At 34.2% G+C, this 21,210-nt stretch overlaps 1 pseudogene; it reads left to right on the top strand.

Annotated features, from left to right (window-relative positions):
• The first annotated feature begins 679 nt into the window (after nucleotides 1-679).
• On the top strand, nucleotides 680-1,940 carry LOC100454768 (heterogeneous nuclear ribonucleoprotein A3-like; annotated as a pseudogene).
• Nucleotides 1,941-21,210: the final 19,270 nt, after the last annotated feature.

Raw genomic sequence — 21,210 nt, 5'->3', positions numbered from 1 at the left:
AAGGAGTGGTAACTCTGACAACCATACCTTACTAAACCTATAAATATGCAGGTCAGGAGACTTATACAACAGTCTGAAAATAAATTTGACTATCAAAATTCCAAAGTTTTATTATAAACTTTGAGTAAAATTTTTTAATATGAAAAAATCCTTTATTGTATTCTTAGAGTTTTTCATTGTATACACTACAAACTAGATATTATATGTCAGGTAAGTCGTTGTTGGCTAAAAACTGCCATATTAGATTTCTTCCTGGAAGAGAATCGTAATTTGTATTATTATTATCATTACTTACACTAAGAAACTGCTCACATTCTAGGAAAACTTTTAAAAATCAGTTTAAGAGGAGCAGAGAGCATCGAGCTAAGTTAATGTTATTAGGAATCCATTAAAATCCTTTATGGACATTTTCTTTCCTTTCTTTTAAATGGCTGTAAATACTAGGAGCCTTCTTTGCAGCAGAGAAATTGGGCCTACAGAGGGCAGCTAGATTCAATTCCCACCAATGAGTGCATCTTTTCTTCATTATTTCATGTACCAATTTCACTATACTTGAGTAATGGAAAAAAAAAAACAGAATTAGTATATTGTCTTAGGATTATTAGGTTAGTCTTCATCACATATTATTTTCAGAAATTTCATGTATTAACTTTTAAATTTTAACTTCAATCTGTCAGTAATGAGAGACCCCCAAACCAAATGTACCAGGGGCTTTCATTTTGTGACTTATTCTTGTGTTGAAGAGGTGGATGCAGCAATGTATGCTCAACCACACAAGGTTGATGGGCGTTTAGTGGAACCAAAGAGAGCTGTTTCTACAGAGGATTCTGTAAAGCCTGGTCTCTAACAGTGAAGAAAATTTTTTTGGTGGTATTAAAGAAGATACAGAAGAATATAATTTGAGAGACTGTTTTGAAAAGTATGGCAAGATTGAAACCATAGAAGTTATGGAAAATAGGCAGAATGGAAAAAAGAGAAGATTTGCTTTTGTAACTTTTAATGATCGTGATACAGCTGATAAAATTGTTGTTCAGAAATACACTAATAATGGGCATAATTGTGAAGTGGAAAAGGCCTTTTCTAAACAAGAGATGCAGTCTGCTGGATCACAGAGAGGTCGTGGACATGGATCTGGCAATTTTATGGGTTGTGGAGGAAACTTTGGAGGTGGTGGAAACTTTGGTGGAAGAGGAGGCTATGGTGGTGGAGGTGGTGGCAGCGGAGGTAGTTATGGAGGAGGTGATGGTGGATATAATGGACTTGGAGGTGATGGTGGCAACTACCGTGGTGGTCCTGGTTATAGTAGTAGAGGGGGCTGTGGTGGTGGTAGACTAGGATATGGAAACCAAGGTGGTGGATATGGTGGCGGTGGCGGAGGATATGATGGTCACAGTGAAGGAGGAAATTTTGGAGGCGGCAACTATAGTGATGGTGGGAACTATAATGATTTTGGAAATTATAGTGGACAACAACAATCAAATTATGGACCCATGAAAGAGGGCAGTTTTGGTGGAAGAAGCTTGGGCAGTCCCTACGGTGGTGGGACTGGTGTTGGAAGTGGTGGATATGGTAGCAGAAGGTTCTAAAAACAGCAGGAAAGGGCTACAGTTCTTAGCAAGAGAGAGAGTGAGGAGTTGTCAGGAAAGCTGCAGGTTACTTTGAGACAGTTGTCCCAAGTGCATTAGAGGAACTTAAAAATCTGCCACAGAAGGAACGATGATCCACAGTCAGAAAACTTACTGCAGCTTAAACAGGAAACCCTTCTTGTTCAGGACTGTCATAGCTACAGTTTGCACAAAGCGCAGCTATTGATTAACGCAATGTAGTGTCAATTAGATGTACATTCCTGAGGTCTTTTATCTGTTGTAGCTTTGTCTTTGCCTTTTTCTTTTCATTACATCAGGTATATTGCCCTGTAAATTGTGGTAGTGGTACCAGGAATAAAAAGGAATTTTTAACTTTTCAAAAAAAAATAAAAATAAAAAAATAAATTTTAACTTCAAGTTCTGAATACTATAATGGTAGAAATTTCTATTAACATAACAATAACTTACTGATGACATCATAAAACCTAAAATGTATGTGACACCACTTTCTTTCGTATTCTTTTCTCTATAACCTCCAGCTCATAAAACAAAGTTTTGAATCAAATGAATGAAAGTGAGTGTTGTGGGCCAATGGATATTGAAGACAGTGGACGTCTGTTGCAACTTGCTGTTGGTAAAACTCAAAAGTGTGTTGTTATGTATTGTTATGAAGCACCTCTGTCCCCACAATCCTAACACCAACCCGTATTACAGTCTGTATGTGTGATAACAAGAGTGATTTTGGAGAAGGGAAAGAGATAGAAGAAAGAGAGAGGGAACAGAAGGTACTCTTATGGATAATAAAATGATGACACTTTAAAAAACACATCTGATGCAATTTGTACATAGTTAAAATCTACATTTAGTTGTGTGTACTGCAGTATTCCTGTTTAGGGATAAAATATCTATTACATAGGATAAAGTTTTAAATTAACAATTTTTTTCTGTTACTAGAAAATATAGGCCATAATTTTTCCTTAGTCTAGATGGAATTTGAACCAAAAAAAATCTATAAAATCTATTGACTGAGAAAGCCATATCAGGTAAACCAAAGGAGTTATGAATTCTTATGGGATTGCTCTCCTAATAACTAGTTTTAACTATCTTAACAAATGTTAGTCCTACAAATAATGCTTTTTTGGTGCGGCTTTTTTGTCAGAGCTGATCGGGCCTTTTCTGGATTATCCATTGTCTTTCCCTAGTTTTAGAGTTCATAGCAAAGTGCAAGAATGCATAATACATCTTTTGGGTTGACTTGATTTATGTGATTTTTTCAAGCCTAAGTAGACAGCCAATTTAACTGCTTCAATATGGCCAAAAACTCGACTCAATGGCTGTTAACAGATCTCATTAGAAAAGAAGATTACTAAGGCAAGGCTTCACTTGGAAAAATCATCTCTTTTCCTCTCCAGATAGAGGTTTGAGGAAGCCAGAGACATGGCTCAGGTGTTGCATCTGTGACAGTTTTCTGGCAGAGCAGTATTCCTTAATTGCCCATCTAGCTAGGAGGAAGCTTTATTAGACACATTTATTGTTCTCACTGCAAACTGGTGTTCCACAGTATTACCCTCCAAGTCAATTGTGTGGCTATTTGTCAGGCCAGGTGAATAATGCACGACTGAAATAACTATTGGTTATTTTGATATAGGAATAATCTAATTTTGTTAATTTTGTGACAATCTGTTGAGAATTAACTTATATTTTTAAAAAGTGAAGTTAGCCTGTAAATGGTTGAATTGATATGCATGGTTTACAGTATACAGGTACACCTAACAAAGCCATTTGTTTTCTATAAAATTACAGTAAACCACAATATAATCAACACTTAATCACAATTCTTAAATGTGCATAAATAGAAACTTACCTCTGCCTCAGCTCATTCCTGTGTGTGCTCTCCTTATGTCATTCGTAAAACGGCTTCCCTTTGGGATTCCAAGAAAGCAAACCTTTAGACCACCCCATAACTGAGAATGATTCTATCCTTAGCAGCTTCCAATCTTTCCAGTGCTATTTTTCTGAATGGTTTTGTTTTTGTTCAGTGATGTTTACAGCATACAAACCAAACTGCATGTGAAATATTGCCCACCTGCAGAAGCTCTCAAAGGGCACTAAAAGAGGTAACCATCACATGCAAGAATGATTGTTTCTGGGATAAGAGGATGGAGTTACACAAAGACAATACTCTCTAGGTAAACCTGAAATGAGTCATTTGACATATTTCAAGGGTAAACTGAACAGCTTAAAAAAAGGCCTATTTAGTAACAGAAAACCGTTGCTACAGCTATGCATTGGTTTACTTAGATTGGTTGACCAACCCTCGAATACTAGCTTTTTCTGTGCATTGTGTTTGCCCTGTCTTCTCTTCCTCCCTCCCTTCCTTCCTTTCATTTTATTTCCTCAAGGAAATTTTCCAATACAACCCCTTGCTCCTAAAAGCATGTGACAACTCTTCTAAGTTCACTGTGCTCTGTCTTTCCTTGAAATTCCTATGGCAATTATAAAGATGTTTAATTGTACTTCACCTTATACTGATTTCATATTAATTACCATAAATATTTTCTTTATGAAGTTTATCATAGGCAGAAAAATATTTGTATGTGCCAATAAAGAGTAGGAAAAAATTAATATCCATTATAGTTTAAATATAATCATCACCATTAATTTTAAAGCTCTTGTGTGAAATATCTCCTTATGGCTTTTCCTCAGTTTCTGCTACATTGTCTTATTTTTATTTGTTTGTAGGAGTTAATTTTAGGAGATTATATATAACCCTTCCTCAGAAGTGTGTTGCAAAATCTTCTCTATGTGACTTAAATTAAAAAAAAACCTCTTTAGAAGAAAATATATGAAGCTATCTTCACATCCTCTGGATAAAAAAGGTTTGTTTTTATACAAGACATAAAAGCACATACCATAAAGAAAAATATAAACATTTTAACTACATTAAAACTAGTAATTTATTTTAATTAAAAAATAAAAAGAATGAACAAAACAAAGTCATATCAAAAATAGTTATACTTCGTTAGATATTTTTTCTTATCACTATGGAGATATATCATTCTTTTTGGCTTCCCTTTTTGCTGTTGAGAAATAAATAGTCTGACTGTTATTTTTCTGTAGGTCAACTGATCTTGTTCTTGGATTGCTTTGCAGGCCTTTTCTTTGTGTTTTGTTTATTCGTCTGCTCTGCTATTTTGCCCTGGCATGGCTGTGTATTTTCTTTTTATTTATTCTGCTTGAGATTCTTTAAGTTTTCTGAATCTGAAGAATGTTATATTCTATAAAATATGGTATATTATTTACTGTTATGTCACTGACTATGGCCTTTCCCTAATCTTCCGATTCTCCACTTTTGAAAATATGATTAGAGAGATTTTGGGCAAATTCACTCTATCCTTCCTGATTATATTTTTTATCTCTGTCTTCCTGAATAATTATCTATAGAACTACGTTCTACTTCACTAATGCTTTCTGAAGCTGTGTTTAATTGCTTTTAATGGGAAGTTTTAATTACTAAAATTAAATATTTTAATAGTAGTATATTTTTATATTATGTCAATATTATTTGTATTAAAATTTTAATATATATAGTATATTTTTCATTTTTGGAAGTTTAATTTGTGCTAATTTCAAAATTCAGAAAAAATTTGATGTTTTATTGTTTAACATATCTTCAATTACTTCTTTATTTCTTTTCATGTAAATGTATTTATTTGATATTTTTATGTGATGATTCCATTGTCTACAGTTTGGGAATCTGATGCTTTAGTTTTACTCTTGCTTGTGCTTATTCATTGTTTTGTGATTCTTGATGGTTTTATTTTGAATGCAGGTTGCTATTTAGAATTTTATTAATAGAAAGAATTTGAGGACTTTGTTTAAAATACTTTCCTCCAAAGAGCATTTATTTTTTTTTTCTCCAAATCCCTATGGACAGACCAACATGGGGCTGCATTAGACTAATTTTTTTTTAGGCTTTTAAGGCAACAACTTATATGATTTCAGGACACAAGGTTGTGTGATTACGAGTTTATGCTGTAAAAATATTTTTTTCCTTTTAACTTTCATTCTACTCAGCCCCAATTCAAGGCCAAATCAGTCACCTATACTACTGTAGTATGTATTTGGTGATTGTTTGTTTGTTTTCCTAATTCATCTACTGAGTATGTTATCCTTTAGGAATATTGGCCTTATGTGGAGAATTCTGAGTTGATACTCTTTCTTCTCCTGCTTAATTTTTATCCATTTTTCTTGTATGAGGCCCTTTTAACCCCTAGTGTGTGGACTTTGAAGATCGACAACTTCCAGACAAATCCTGACATTAGTGCTACATTATTCTTTTTTAATTACACTCTCTTCTCTTTGTGGCTTCCATTTTCCTTACTATACTGCTAGTGCAGGCATGATTTGACATACATATATTAAATATTGCAGGATTTTGTGTACTGTCCCAGGAGTGGCTTCTCTTGTTTGGTCTGTCTTATCTTAGTATTTTTTTCACAGGGAAGTTATAAACTTCCTTAAGGTACAAAAATTATTACAGTTTTATATGTCTAGAGGATATATCGCTTAATGTTATGCACTTACAAGGTGCTAAGTAAACTTTCTAAAATGCATTAATATTTACTCAATAAACTGAAAATCTTGTGATGAGCTGTACTCTATTCATGCATACTAGAGGCTCGTATCAAATCAATGCAATCTCTGTTGAGCATTTATTAACTTACAATCTGAAAGGCATTGTATCAATTCCTGTGATTACAAGAGACAGCACCTTAATTCAACTAGTTGAAGGCATTTTTGTTTAATCAGAAGCCCCCAAAAGAGTTAAAGGAAATATATTTTATTCATTTTAATTATAAATTTCTCATAATATCTGCTACAATCCCCATCAGTGTAAACAACTGAAAAAAATATACATACTTATATATATAGCACACATGTAGCATATATATATATATATATGCTACTTGAATCTGGTTTGACATATATATATATATATATATATATATATATGTCAGATTGAAGTAGCATAACCAATTGAAACATAATTATTTAATACTTTTTTTGACCAGTAAAATCTTTAAATAGTTTTTTTTATTATACTTTAAGTTCTGGGATACATGTGCAGAATATGCATCTTTCATACATAGGTATACATGTACCACGGTGGTTTGCTGCACCCATGAACCTGTCATATACATTAGGTATTTCTCCGAACACTATCCCTCCCCTAGCCCCCCACCCCCTGACAGGCCCTGCTGTGTGATGTTTTCCTCCATGTGCCCATATGTTCTCATTGTTCAACTCCCACTTATGAGTGAGAACATGCAGTGTTTGTTTTTCTGTTCCTGCGTTTGCTGGGTATGATGGTTTCCGGCTTCAACTATGTTCCTGCAAAGGACATAAACTCATTCTTTTTTATGGCTGCATCATATTCCATGGTGTATATGTGCCACATTTTTTTATCCAGTCTATCATTGATGAGCATTTGGGTTGGTTCCAAGCCTTTGCTATTGTGGATAGTGCTGCAATAAACATATGTGTGCATGTGTCTTTATAGTAGAATGATTTATAATCATTTGAGTATATACCCAGTAATGGGATTGCTGGGTCAAATGGTATTTCTAGTTCTAGATCCTGGAGGTATCACCACACTATCTTCCGCAATGATTGAACTAATTTATACTCCCACCAACACTGTAAAAGTATTCCTATTTCTCCACATCCTCTCCAGCATCTGCTGTTTCCAGACTTGTTAATAATCGCCATTCCAACTGGCATGAGAAGGTACGTCATTGTGGTTTTGATTTGCATTTCTCTAGTGACCAGTGATAATGAACTTTTTCTCATATGTTTGTTGGTCATATAAATGTCTTCTTTTGAGAAGTGTCTGTTCATATCCTTTGCCCACTTTTTGATGGGGTTGTTTGTTTGTTTTCTTGTAAATTTGTTTAAGTTCTTTGTAGATTCTGGATATTAGCCCTTTGTTAGATGGATAGTTTGCAAAAATTTTCTCCCATTCTGTAGGTTGCCTGTTCCCTCTGATGACAGTTTCTTTTGCTGTGCAGAAGCTCTTTAGTTTAATCAGATTCCATTGTCAATTTTGGCTTTTGTTGCAATGGCTTTTGGTGTTTCAGTCATGAAGTCTTTGCCCATGCCTATGTCATGAATGGTATTTCCTAGGTTTTCTTCTAGGGTTTTTATGGTTTTAGGTCTAACATTTAAGTCTTTAATTCATCTTGAGTTATTTTTTGTGTAAGGTGTAAGGAAGGGATCTAGTTTCAGTTTTCTGCATATGGCTAGCCAATTTTTCCAACACCATTTATTAAATAGAAAATACTTTCCCCATTGCTTGTTTTTGTCAGGTTTGTCAAAGATCAGATGGTTGTAGATGTGTGGTATTATTTCTGAGACCTCTGTTCTGTTCCATTGGTCTATATATCTGTTTTGGTACCAGTACCATGCTGTTTTGATTACTGTAGCCATGTAGTATAGTTTGAAGTCAGATAGTGTGATGCCTTCAGCTTTGTTCTTTTTGCTTAGGATTGTCTTGGCTATGTGGGCTCTTTTTTAATTCCATATGAAATTGAAAGTAGTTTTTTCCAATTCTTTGAAGAAAGCCAATGGTAGCTTGATGGGGATAGCATTGAATCTATAAGTAACTTTAGGCAGTATGGCCATTTTCACGATATCGATTCTTCCTATCTATGAGCATTGAATGTTTTTCCATTTGTTTGTGTCCTCTCTTATTTCCTTGAGCAGTGGTTTGTAGTTCTTGAAGAGGTCCTTCACATCCCTTGTAGGTTGGATTCCCAGGTATTTTATTCCCTTTGCAGCAATTGTGAATGAGAGTTCACTCATGATTTGGCTCTCTGTTTGTCTATTATTGGTGTATAGGAATGCTTTTGATTTTTGCACATTGATTTTGTATCTTGAGATTTGGTTGAAGTTGCTTATCAGATTAAGGAGATTTTGGGCTGAGACAATGGGGTTTTCTAAATATACAATCAATGTCATCTGCAAACAGGGGCAATTTGACTTCCTCTTTTCCTATTTGAATACCCTTTACTTCTTTACCTTTTCTGATTGCCCTTGGCAGAACTTCAAATATTTTGTTGAATAAGAGTGGTGAGAGAGGACATTTTTGTCTTATGCCAGCTTTCAAAGGGATTGCTTCCAGCTTTTGCCCATTCAGTATGATATTTGTTGTGGGTTTGTCATCAATAGCTCTTATTATTTTGAGATACAGTCCATCAATACCTGCTTTATTGAGAGTTTTTAGCCTGAAGGGGTGCTGAATTTTATCGAAGGCCTTTTCTGCATCTATTGAGTTAGTCATGGGGTTTTTCTCATGGTTCTGCTTATGTGATGGATTACATTTATTGATTTGTGTATGTTGAACCAGACTTGCATTCCAGGGATGAAGCTGACTTGATCTTGTTGGATAAGCTTTTTAGTGTGCTGCTGGATTTAGTTTACCAGTATTTTATTGAGGATTTTTGCATCAATGTTTATCAGGGATATTGGCCTGAAATTTCCTTTTTTTGTTGTGTCTCTGCCAGGTTTTGGTATCAGGATGATGCTGGCCTCCTAAAATGAGTTGGGGAGGAGTCTCTTTTTTTCTCTTGTTTGGAATAGTTTCAGAAGGAATGATATCAGCCCCTTTTTGTACCTCTGGTAGAATTTGGCTGTGAATCCATCTGGTCCTGGACTTTTTTTGGTTGGTAGGCTATTAATTACTGCCTCAATTTCAGAACTTGTTATTGGTCTATTCAGGGATTCAACTTCTTCCTGGTTTAGTCTTGGGAGGGTTATGTGTCCAGGAATTTATCCATTTCTTCTAGATTTTCTAGTTTATTTGCATAGAGGTGTTTAGAGTATTCTCTGGTGGTAATTTGTATTTCTGTGGGATCAGTGGTGATACCCCTTTTATCATTTTTTATTGTGTCTATTTGATTCTTCTCTCTTTTCTTTTTTATTAGTCCAGCTAGTGGTGTATTTTGTTAATCTTTTCAAAAAACTAGCTGCTGATTTCATTGATTTTTTGAAGGGTTTTTTGTGTCTCTCTTTCAGTTCTGTACTAATCTTAGTTATTTCTTGTCTTCTGCTAGCTTTTGAATTTGTTTGCTCTTGCTTCTCTAGTTCTTTTAATTGTCATGTTGGGGTGTCGATTTTAGATCCTTCCCGCTTTCTCCTGTGGGCATTTAGTGCTATAAATTTCCCTCTAAACACTGCTTTAGCTATGTCCCAGAGATTCTGGTACATTGTGTCTTTGTTGTCATTGTTTTTGAAGAAATTATTTATTTCCACTTATTTCATTAAGTTGTTCTTCAATCTCTGATATCCCTTCTTCCACTTGATCAATTTGAGTATTGAAACTTGTGTATGCTTTGCAGAGCTATGTCATATAATTCTTATTAATTTTCTACCTGCTTTGTCTACCAATTACTTGCATAGGAATGTTTATGTCTCCAACTATGGTAGTGAATTTAGTTATTTTTATTTTGTTATTTTTTGTTTCAGGTATTTTGATGCCTTGTTTATAGGCACATAAAAGTTTAGAATTGTTATGACTTCTTATAAAATGGACCCCTTTATTATTTATATTATCTTTATCTGGGAAAATATTTGTTGTACTGAAGTTTGCTTTTCCTTAAATTAAAATAGCTACTACAGATTTCTTTTGATTATTATTAGTATAGTATATGTTTCTCCATCTCTTTATTTTAACCTACATGAAACTTTGTATTTAAGGTGTGTTGTGTTTCTTTTGAACAGCATATAGTTAGGTTAAGTTTTCATTCAATCTGATCATCTGTCTCTTAACTAATGCACTTAGACCATGTGCATTAAGAGTGATTACTGATACAATAAATTAATATCTACACTTTTAATAAAAGTATTCATTTCAGGCCGGGCGCGGTTGCTAACGCCTGTAATCCCAGGACTTTGGGAGGCCAAAGAGGGCAGATCATGAGGTCAGGAGTTCGAGACCAGTCTGTCCAACATAGTGAAACCCCGTCTCTACTAAAAACACAAAAATTAGCCAGGCATGGTAGTGCATGCCTGTAGTCCCAGCTACTCAGGAGGCTGAGGCAGGATAATCACTTGAACCCAGGAGGCAGAGGTTGTGGTGAGCTGAGATCGCGCCACTGCACTCCAGCCTGGATAACAGAGTGAGACTTCTTTAATTTTTTTATTTTTAATTTTTTTAAAACAGTATTCATTTCATTAATACTTTGTAACTTTTTCCATCATTTTTTGCCTTCTTGTAATGAATTTGGCATCATAAGTGGTCCATTTTATTTCTTTTCTTTATCTATAATATATGCTTTTAAAAAATATTTCACTCTACTCCCTTTTTGTTTGCATGGTTTCTGATGAGAAGTTTATTGCAATTCTTACCCTCGATTTTCTATACATAAGTTTTCCCCCTGCTCTGGTATTTATAAAGGTATTCTCTTTTAAGTTTTTCTGTAGTTTGAATATAATATGTCTTTAAAAAACTATCTTGTTTGGTGTTTTCTGAGTTTCCTGGGTGTGTAGTTTGTTGTGTGTCATTAATTTTGGCCATTTGTGTTTCAAATATTAATCATGTGGGTTTTTTTTGCCTTTTTTCTCCTTTTTATATTCCAATTACACATATATTACACTATTTAATATTGTCCCAGGGTCTTAAATATTCTGTTTTTTTAAATTATTTTTCTTTTCTCTATGTTTTAGTTTGGGGAGTTTCCATTTATCTGTCTTCAAGTTATTGATTTTATTCTTTCCTCAGTTATGTAGAGTTTAGTGATGAGCCCATCAATCTATTCTTCATTTATTTAACTGTGTGTTTAGTTTTAGCATTTATATTTTGAGTGTGTCATAGAGTTTCCATCTCTCTAATAGCATTATACATCTGGTCTCACATGTTGCCTATTGTTCCTATTTGATAATTTCAACATCTGTGTCATATCTGAGTCTAAGTATGATGTTTCTGTTGTCTCTTCAGACTCTGCTTTTTCCTGGCTTTAGAATGAATTGTAATTTTTGTTCAAAGCCAATAATATTATGTCCGGTAAATAGGCCTTCAGTGTGAAGATTTAAGTCAATCTGGCTAGGATTTTGGCTGTTTTTATGAATTGTTATAGCTCTAGGAATCAGAAGAATTTCCTCTAGTGTCTTCGTTTTTGTCTCATGTCTAGTCTTTGGGACTTCTGTTTGTATTGCTCCTCAGAAAGAGTCTGTGTCTTGCAGCTTTCCAGCTTTAATCCACTGTTATTATTGTTAAAAGAAAAACAGCCAAATTAAATTTAAAAGAGTTTTATTGAGCAATGAATAATTTGTGAATCACGCAACCCCCAGAATCACAACAGATTCAGAAAGATTCCAGGGTTGCCTCATGGTCAGAACAAATTTACAGACCAAAAAAAAAAAAGTAAATTGATGTACTGAAATTGGAAGTGAGGTAAAGAAACAGCTGGATTTGTTATAGCTGCACGTTTGACTTATTTGAACGCTGTGAACCCTCAGCAGTGTATGACTGGTTGAAGTAAGGTTGCTGGGATTGGGTAAGACTCAGCAATTGTTACAGGCACATACTCCTAAATTAGGTTTTCAATCTTGTCTACCTATTAAGTTAGGTTGCAGTTCATCCACAAGGACTCAAATATAGAAGTATAGAGTCCTTCTCAGGCCATATTTAGTTTGCTTTAACATTACATTTGGGACTTATTGGTGTGGTGCTGGTGGGTATTGGAGGGGTACTGCTGTGCAATCTTCTGGTTATGTCTCAGTCTTTTAGAAAGTCTGCATCTTATGGGTAGGGCATTTATAAATGTTTCTGTCCCTACTCCATGGTTATAGCTTTCCTCTTTCTGTTCCTTATTTCATTCACTATGTGCAGCTTTTCTTGTCTATTCCCTTGACCGCCTGCCCTTGTTCACTTTGTTATTAATGTTGTTATTATTTACCTTAACAATACCTCAGACAAAAAGGGTGGAGTTGGAGTAGAATTTCCTTCCCCTACCTGAGAGAAAGTTTTAGAATTGCTCTTTCCCCTAAAGTCCAGGTGTTTGCTAGGAAAATGAGTCTGGGTGAGATTCACAAATCTAGTCTTCCTTTCTCCAAGTTAGAGTTATGAATCTTCAACAGATTTGCACTGTAAGATCACAGTGGGATTCCTAGAGTGAATGCCTTTGTAAATGTAGGAGGGCCCTTTCAAATGCAGCCTCCATGAATTGCTCACTCTCAAGCAATTCTACACTCAGTCTGAAACAATTTATAAAACAAACATCTGAATATTCCTACCAGCTTATGGATTCCAGTGGCTTCTGCTTTAGGTAAGCAAATATTAGCAGTTTTATTTCTCTAGATACATCTGTCTCTCTAGATTTCAGACTAATAGTTTACTGTGTTACCTTGGTTCTTTGATACATAAAAGAAAAGTTGTTGATTTTTATTTTCTTTAGCTTTTACTTACTGTAAGATGGGAGTGATGACTTCTAAGCTCTTTACACGTTGGAGCTGAAACCAGAAGTATTTGATTTTGGTTTTTGTTTTTTTTCTATTTAAACCCTGTGAAGTCACAATTAGATAATAAGTAAAATTGTGAGATACACCATCAATTGTCAGGACCTCAATATAGCATAATTATGTGCTTGACTGTCATTCCCATTCTAAATAGTAATGTTAGAATGATTTTTAAACATATTTCTCATATATTATTATTAGCACAACATAAATCATCCAAAGCAAGTACTCTTAAAAAATGAACAGTAATTTATTCATAACATCACCTTTTCTCTTTGACTATAGAAAGGGCAATAGCATTCTGACCTTTTGGTTTTAGAAATAACATGTATCTTAATGTCCTTCCAAAATCAAAGAATTTTAATGATTGTAAAATATCTGCAAAAATTTATTATAAATGAATTGCTGAGCTGATATAAAAGGAAATAATCTGCCAACATGAAATTTAAAAAAAATTGGAACTTGGGTGACCAGGCTAGCTTTTGTTGAAAGTAAATGCTCAGTGCTGCAAAGTGAAACCAGCACTCAGGCAAAAATTTTCTCAGCAAGGCAATTTACTTCTGCAGAAGGTTGCTGCTCATGTCAATCACAAACTAAATAGCACACTGAATAAAGGAGGGAAAGGGTTTTTATTTCTAACTCAGAGTCTCTACCTCTGTGTCACTCCCCCATGGGCTGGGGTCAGACCACACAACATAAACTGACCCAAATGGCTATTGGTGAATATGTTCCCAAATAAGGAAGGAAAGGGGGATGTGTGAGTCACAATGGTGGGACGTGTGGTTTCAAAGGGTGATATAGTGCAGAGTGGTAACCAAGGGAACAGATGTGAGTTATTGATTAGAGCTGACAGGAAGGTTGTTTACAGTAACTAGAGGCAAGGAGGCGTGGAGAACAAGAAAGTTGAGTTTGAGAACAAACAACAAGGAAGTTAACAAGCTAAACCTTTGAAGAGAAATGTAGAGAAATTCATTGTATCTTACACTTTCATTTGGGGGATTTCCTTTGAGTTCTGGAGATCATCAGCATCCACTTTGATGGTGATAGAAAGTACAGAAAAAGACTAAGCTTAATCTCCAATGGTGGACACTGTATTGTACAAGGCAAACCCCTTATCCATTGAAGAATAAGTTGGCCAAGCTGCTAGAGTGTTGTCAATAAGTAATCATAATCTGTAAGAGCTTCAAGGATTGCTTCAGCAGCACAGAAGATGACCAGTGACATCCAATATCCAGTGACATCTAATAGCTATTTAATTATGTAGGATAAAAATCTCTCTTGGCCCCTTAGAACTTCTCTGAGAAGCATTTTAGATTCACCATTGAAAGTTTGACTTGACCTGCATCACACATTAACTTATCCCTTTGCACAATTGTTTTCTTCCTCTTCCTTCTAAAACATTTGTTCCCAAAGCTATTTTCTTATTAAACATCTTGCCATTAATATCTATCTCAGAATCTAGACTTTAGTAAAATATTTTCAAAACCCATGTATAATATTTTGGAGTTTGCATTCTTCACTGAATGTTAGGTTAACGAAATCAAACTATGCTGTTGTTTTCACTGATGTATAATATTCATTGTGTACAGACATCACATATGAAAAATCTATTCACTTGTGTATAAACATTCAGCATGTTTCCTAGTATTTGCTATTATGAACAGGCCTGCCATTAACATTTTGTACATACATCTTGTTATACGTGTTCAAGCATTTCTCTTGAATATATATCTCAGATAGCTTAAGATGGATATTGTGGGGTTACAGGTATGACATAATTTTATTCTATACCACATTTTTGAGAGTGAAAAATGTTATTAGTATAGGCATGTACCTAGGCTGTCCCACACTAACTTGACTATATGGTCATTCCAGTTGTAAGGCTTTTTTTCTTCATTTACCTATTTAAGTGTATCAGTTCTAATCAAAATATAATAGTTTAAAATAGCAGCTATTTTATTTACTTATGATTTTATGGGTCTGCAATTGGCTTGAACTCAGCTGTTCAGCTCTTTTGCTTCTCTGACATCTAGTGTTGCAACTTAGGCTGGATGTATTAAGAAGATCCCTCACCCTGGTATTTAGGGCTCTAGTTGTTTGGGTCTCTGTATGTGATCTTTCATCCCCAAGAAGAACAGACAAGGTGTTTTAAACAGTGGTATTGGAATAACAAGCGATATCAAGCCCTAGTGCATATCTGCTTTTTAAGTTTCTTGCTTGCACCATGGTTGTCAGTGTCCCAGCGGTCAAAACAAATCACATAGTTGCATGAACAAACATAGCTGCAAGACTAGCAAAATTAATTCCAGGGCATGATAGGAGAAAGCAGAGTATACAGATGTAAGGGAGGGATTAGAGGCCACTAAATAATCTATCACAGTGTATGAGGGTTAAACTTTAAAAGATAACATCAAATAGTTTTCCTAAGTATATTTTAACTAACTGGAAGTTGCCTTCACAATGTGTAAATTATTTTATTACTACATTGATCTATACTGTCTGCTATTTGAAATAATTACTTTTATGTCTCATTTTAGTATTGATTTACATTTTCAAGTTATTTATTTTGAACTCATTTCATATATTTGCTGTCCATGTATTTTTTTTCTTTTATGAAATAACTTTCTGAACTGTTGGGTTATTTGCCTTTTTTTTTCCTTACTAGTTTTTAGTCATTTTATATTTTATAAAATATTTTGTCAGTTTGTGTTGCAAATATTTACTTCAACCTTGTAGTGTAGTTTTTGACTTTTAAGATTGGAACTGATAAAGAGACATTCTTAATCTTTATGCAAACCAATATATCAATTATTAACTTTTATCTTACAGATTTTATTGTCTTGGTTAGGAAATCCTTTCTTACCCTGAGATTAGAAAAAAATTCACTTATATTTTTTAAAGTTTCAAAAGTTAGCTTTCACATTTAAATTCTGAAGTATCTAGAATTGATTTTCTTTCTTTTTCTTATCTTTCATTCATTCTTTCTTTTCTATTATACAGAGGACTTACAAATTCAATTTTAATTTTTCATGTGAAAGAACATTTTTTTTCTGGCACTTTTTCTCTCTGATCTGCCATTCTATCTTGGTCAGATACCAGAAATCTGTATGCATATGTTTTCATTAACTAGCCTATTCTGTTCCATGTATTAATTTATCTATGCTCTGCCATGCATTGTATTTAATATAGTTTTATAATCATCTTCATAAATGGTTTATTTACTCTTCCATATAAACTTTAGAACATTTTGAATATAATTAAAACCCTGCTGAATGGTTCTGACTGACATTTCAGTAAATACTTGCATCTATTTGGGTAGCATTGCCATCTTAACATTATAAAGACCTCCTACCCGTGCCCATGTAATATATCCATTAATTTATCCCTATTATATTGATTTTCATTGATGTTTCATAATGTTCTGAATGTAGATCTGGCATTTTTTCCTATATTTTTTATGGATTTTAAAAAAATGTTGAAACTATTTTAAATGTTTTTTAGAATTTTTTTAAAATCTTTGCTGGTACATGGAAATTCAATTGAATTTTGTACATTGATTTTTACTTAGTATTTTGCACATACTGCTATTATTTATAATAATTTCCAAAATATTTTGCTTCTCTATGTAGATGTTTCTATCATTAGAAAATGATGACCAATTGATTTCCTCCTTTCCAATCATTTTATATTTAATTTATTTTTCTTATTTTATCACACTGGCAATACAATAGTGAACAGAAAAGGTGAGAGTTGTATTTATATTATTTTAAATCATTTTTTATACAATACTAAATGTGATCAGAGAGCATCCTAATGTAATTCCCAAGGATGTTTCAAAAATAACAATTGTTGCTACCAATTTAGCTTTTCCGTATGCACCAGTGTAGAAGAAACAATACTGTTTTGAGGTGACACAATTCTTGGTTCCAATGTTAGTTCTACCACTCACTGGATACTAGCTTTGGGATTTTCTCATAGGATTTAAAATGGGCCTACTACATGTCTCTTAAAGTTGAAGGGAAGAGTCAATCAGAGAGTAGGTTAATATGGGAAAGCTTTATGTAGATAGATAGCTACAAGACCAGTTAGGCCCAGTGTCACCAGATCTTACTGAACTGTAGACACAAAAGAGGATAAGTTAAATACTTCAATAATAACTGAATTCCTCTGCTTGTCACCCACAATGAATATTCCTGAGAGTTCTCAGAGGAGACTGGCATGTATTTCCTTATTATAACCAGTTTCCCACAGGACTCAGGCTCCTCTGAGGGGTACCTCTTTCCGTAGGTGGCTATCGTCTGGTGTGTGGTCACCACTGGTCTTTTAAATATGGTGACAGCTGCTGCTAATTGGTGCTATTTTACTAGATGATTTAGAAGAATTGTTGTCCTGGTCAGAGCCAGACTGTCTTGACTGTCTCTATCTTTCAGAAAGGCCAAATTGAATTCTTGTCTATATTAATGTGACAAAAACGGCTCCTGCCTATTTGTATACATCCCAAGATAAGGATCATACGGTTGCATTGTCTATACCTGACAAGAAACAACTGCTTTATTTTTAGTTATTACATTCTTTCTCCCTTGGGCTTGAATATGGGACCAGGAATTAGGGATAAAAATGGATTTGAAAAACAGACACATCCTTGAACTCAGAATCACTCTGTAATAAACAACTAAGACTTTTTTTTGTGGCTTCAGTTCAATCCTGGGAACTGAGATTTCTTTTCATGGACAAGGTAGATTATCTAGCAGAGACATACATATAGACAGGTTTCTAATAGGCCCTCTGCCATCAATTTGAAACACATGCCCAGATAAATCTGAACCACAAGCAGTAGATGACACAGCCTGAGGAGGAATCTTTCCTATACAAAGGAACAATATGCATATAAAATAGGATTCCTGTTGGATTTGTCTTTATATCATAAGAGCATATTGTAGTCCAAATAGCATTGACTGTGGAGCAAATTGGGTCAGATGAGAATCTTATATTCTCAATTTGCTTAGTTTGCAATGCAGTTTAGGATGAGTTGTTTACCAATTCTGGGTCTAACTTTCTTGTGAGGGAGAGTTTTAATATCTATTTTACAGTTTCTTTTAATATCAATTAAATATTGTGGAAATAATTGTTTAGGAAGACCTTTGAATTTAGCATATTTCTATTTTCAGATATAATTCTTATATTAAATGTATACAATAACAATTATATGAGTTGTTATGACTTTGAAACAACAGATCAAGTTTATAATAAAACAGGTGAAAGCCAATTTTTTAATGTTGTTCTTTGTAGATAAGACAGTCCATGGATTGATATTTTTCACTTTTCAATCAAAGATGAGTAGTTCAACTCAATCTAAGATTTTTAGAGTATATATCATTAGTGACATTTATATCAGTGAGTTCGCAGCCATAATTCTTACTTATATGATTTTTGACATTGTAGCATGTGCTATGTATAATAAGAAAGCCAGGTGCAACAACTACTTATCCAAGAATATTTAAAAATCTGACTTCTGTAGAATCCAAATAAGAGTCTTAGAATTTCTTAAATATTTTAATGCTTAAAATAAGCATAGTTTATGTAGATTTGTAAATATATTCCATGGTATGTTTTTGCAAATAATATTAATTTGAAAACATATTATCTTCATTTCATAAAACAGAATACAGGAGAATTGCATTTCTTTAATTAATCTGTCAAGTACGCATAAAGGCTATTTGGCAAGAGATGCTCTTTCAGATTATTGGTCTACTGGATTTACATTCATGGAAATTATTGAAATATCTGATATCTGACAATTTATGGGCCATGGAATATATGACTCTTTCTTTAAAGATAAGGGAAGTAAGAATTTTTCTATAATATTCTTTGAGATAACAATTCTTGCATTCTGGAGGTATTTGTTAAACTATAGATGCTTGTTTTTCATATTTGCTCATACTGTTTCCACAAGCCATGAAAAGTAATCAAAAATATCTTGTGTAAGTTAACATTTTAGGTATTCTTGTTACAGCCAATCTGTATATAGAATTTGGGAGCTACTTCTCTAGCATGTGACTTGAATTTCTCTGATTTGATAAGTCAGCTACCAAGTAAGGCTATCAATTAGAGAGGTTTTTCAGAAGTTCAAGCAAGAGAACTTATAACACAATGATAGAAAAGCCTTCTTTCCAATCATGGAGCCAACATTTATTATCGGCAAATGCTTGGTTGAGTTTCATTTTACTTTCACTGATCAAAGCATTCCCTGGTTTACCTGTTTAACAAAGGACTAATATTTACTTTCATATTTAAGTAACTGGATTTGCTATTTTTATGTCAATTGCTATTTTTAAATATCTATTTAAAATATAGTAATTATTCCACAAATAAATCCAATAGGCTGAGTTAAGCCATGATATCAAATAGAGAGAGAGATAAGTAATCTATGGTCAGGTGAACACTTAAGGCCCATGAGCTACAAAATTTGTCCCATAATAATCGCATTGTCTTATAGATGGAAAATGTAGTCTAAAGAGATGAGGGGACTTCCCCTGTGTCATGCATGTGGATATAAGCAGAGTAAGGCCTAGATGGTGGGCATTTCCAGGTTGGATTTGTCTGGCATGGAACTCAGAAAGAAGACTAACTCTGAGAAGTAGAAAGTGGTGAAAATGTATGTTATGTTGATCAAATTAGTGCGTGAGTCCTGGAGGCATGAATGCAAGAAAGGAAGGGGTCTTTTCTCAGTAATGCTCTAAGAGTCTTTGTGAGTCATACTGAAGTGGCCAAATTAAAGAACAGCACCCATTAAAAAAGAGCACCCATTTAGCATGAAGAACAGCACCCACTGAAGATGAAAAGGATGAGAGGAGAATCTTTTCTGGAACCAGGAAGAATGGAGGGTAGAGACTAATGAGGGTCAAAGAGTGAGAGAAGAAGATCCTATCTTTATCCCAAATGTGGGACCAGAGGAAGAATTTCCCAAACTGCAGCATGATTCAGAGGACTCTAAGAATAGAAGCTGTGAGTCTCATCATTTATAAATACTGGGGAGAATGTACAGACATAACTCATTTTATTGTGCTTCACTTTATTGAATATTTTACAAATTGAAAGTCTGTGGCAACCCTGCATCAAGCGAGGCTATTGGCACAATTTTTGCAACAGCATCTGCTCACTTTGTGATGCTGTGTCACATTTTGGTAATTCTCAAAATACTTCAAACTTTTTCTTTATTATTATATATTTTATGGTGATCTGTAGATCAGCAGTCTTTGATGTTACTATTTGAATATTTTATGTGTCATGAACTATACTCATATGACAGCAAACTTAATTGATAAATGTTGTTTACATCTGAATGCTGTGCTGATCAGATGATCCCCTGTCTCTCTCCCTCTTCCTGACCTCTCTATTTTGAGACAGAGCAATACTGAAATTAGGCCAGTCAGTCACCACACAATGGCCTTTAAGTGTTCAAGTAAAAGGAAGAGTCACATGTCACTCACTTTAAACCAAAAGCTAGAAATGATTAAGCTTAGGGAGGAAGCTGTATTGAAAACCAGAATAGGCTAAAGTCTAGTTCTCTTGCAACAGTTAGTCAAATTGTGAATGCAAAAGGAAAGTTCTTGGAAATTAAAAGTGCTACTCCAGTGAACACACGGATAATAAGAAAGCAAAGCAACCTTATTGTTTATATAGAGAAAGTTTTAATGGTCTGCATAAAAGATCAAAACAGTCACAACATTCTCTTAAGCCAAAGCTTAATCCTGAGCAAGGTTCTAACTGTCTTCAATTCTGTGAAGGTGGGGAGAAGTGAGAAAGCTGCAGAAGAAAAGTTTAAAGCTAGTGGAAGTTAGTTTACGAGGTTTAAGGAAAGAAACTATCTCCAAATCTTAAAAGTGCAATGTGAAGTAGCAAGTGCTGATGTAGAAGCTGCAGGAAGTTATCCAGAAGACGTAGCTAAGATCATTGATGAAAGTGGCTACATTAAACAACAGATTTTAAATGTAGACCAAACAGCCTTGTACTGGAAGAAGATGCCACCTAGGACTTTCATAGCTAGAGCAGAGAAGTTAATGTCTGGTTTCAAATGATGGGCTGACTCTCTTGTTATGGTCTAATA

Source organism: Pongo abelii, chromosome 2 (assembly GCF_028885655.2).
Source record: "Pongo abelii isolate AG06213 chromosome 2, NHGRI_mPonAbe1-v2.0_pri, whole genome shotgun sequence".
NCBI classification, from domain to species: domain Eukaryota; kingdom Metazoa; phylum Chordata; class Mammalia; order Primates; family Hominidae; genus Pongo; species Pongo abelii.
The sequence above is the reverse complement of the archived record's forward strand: the minus strand, read 5'-3'. Positions and strand labels throughout refer to the sequence as shown.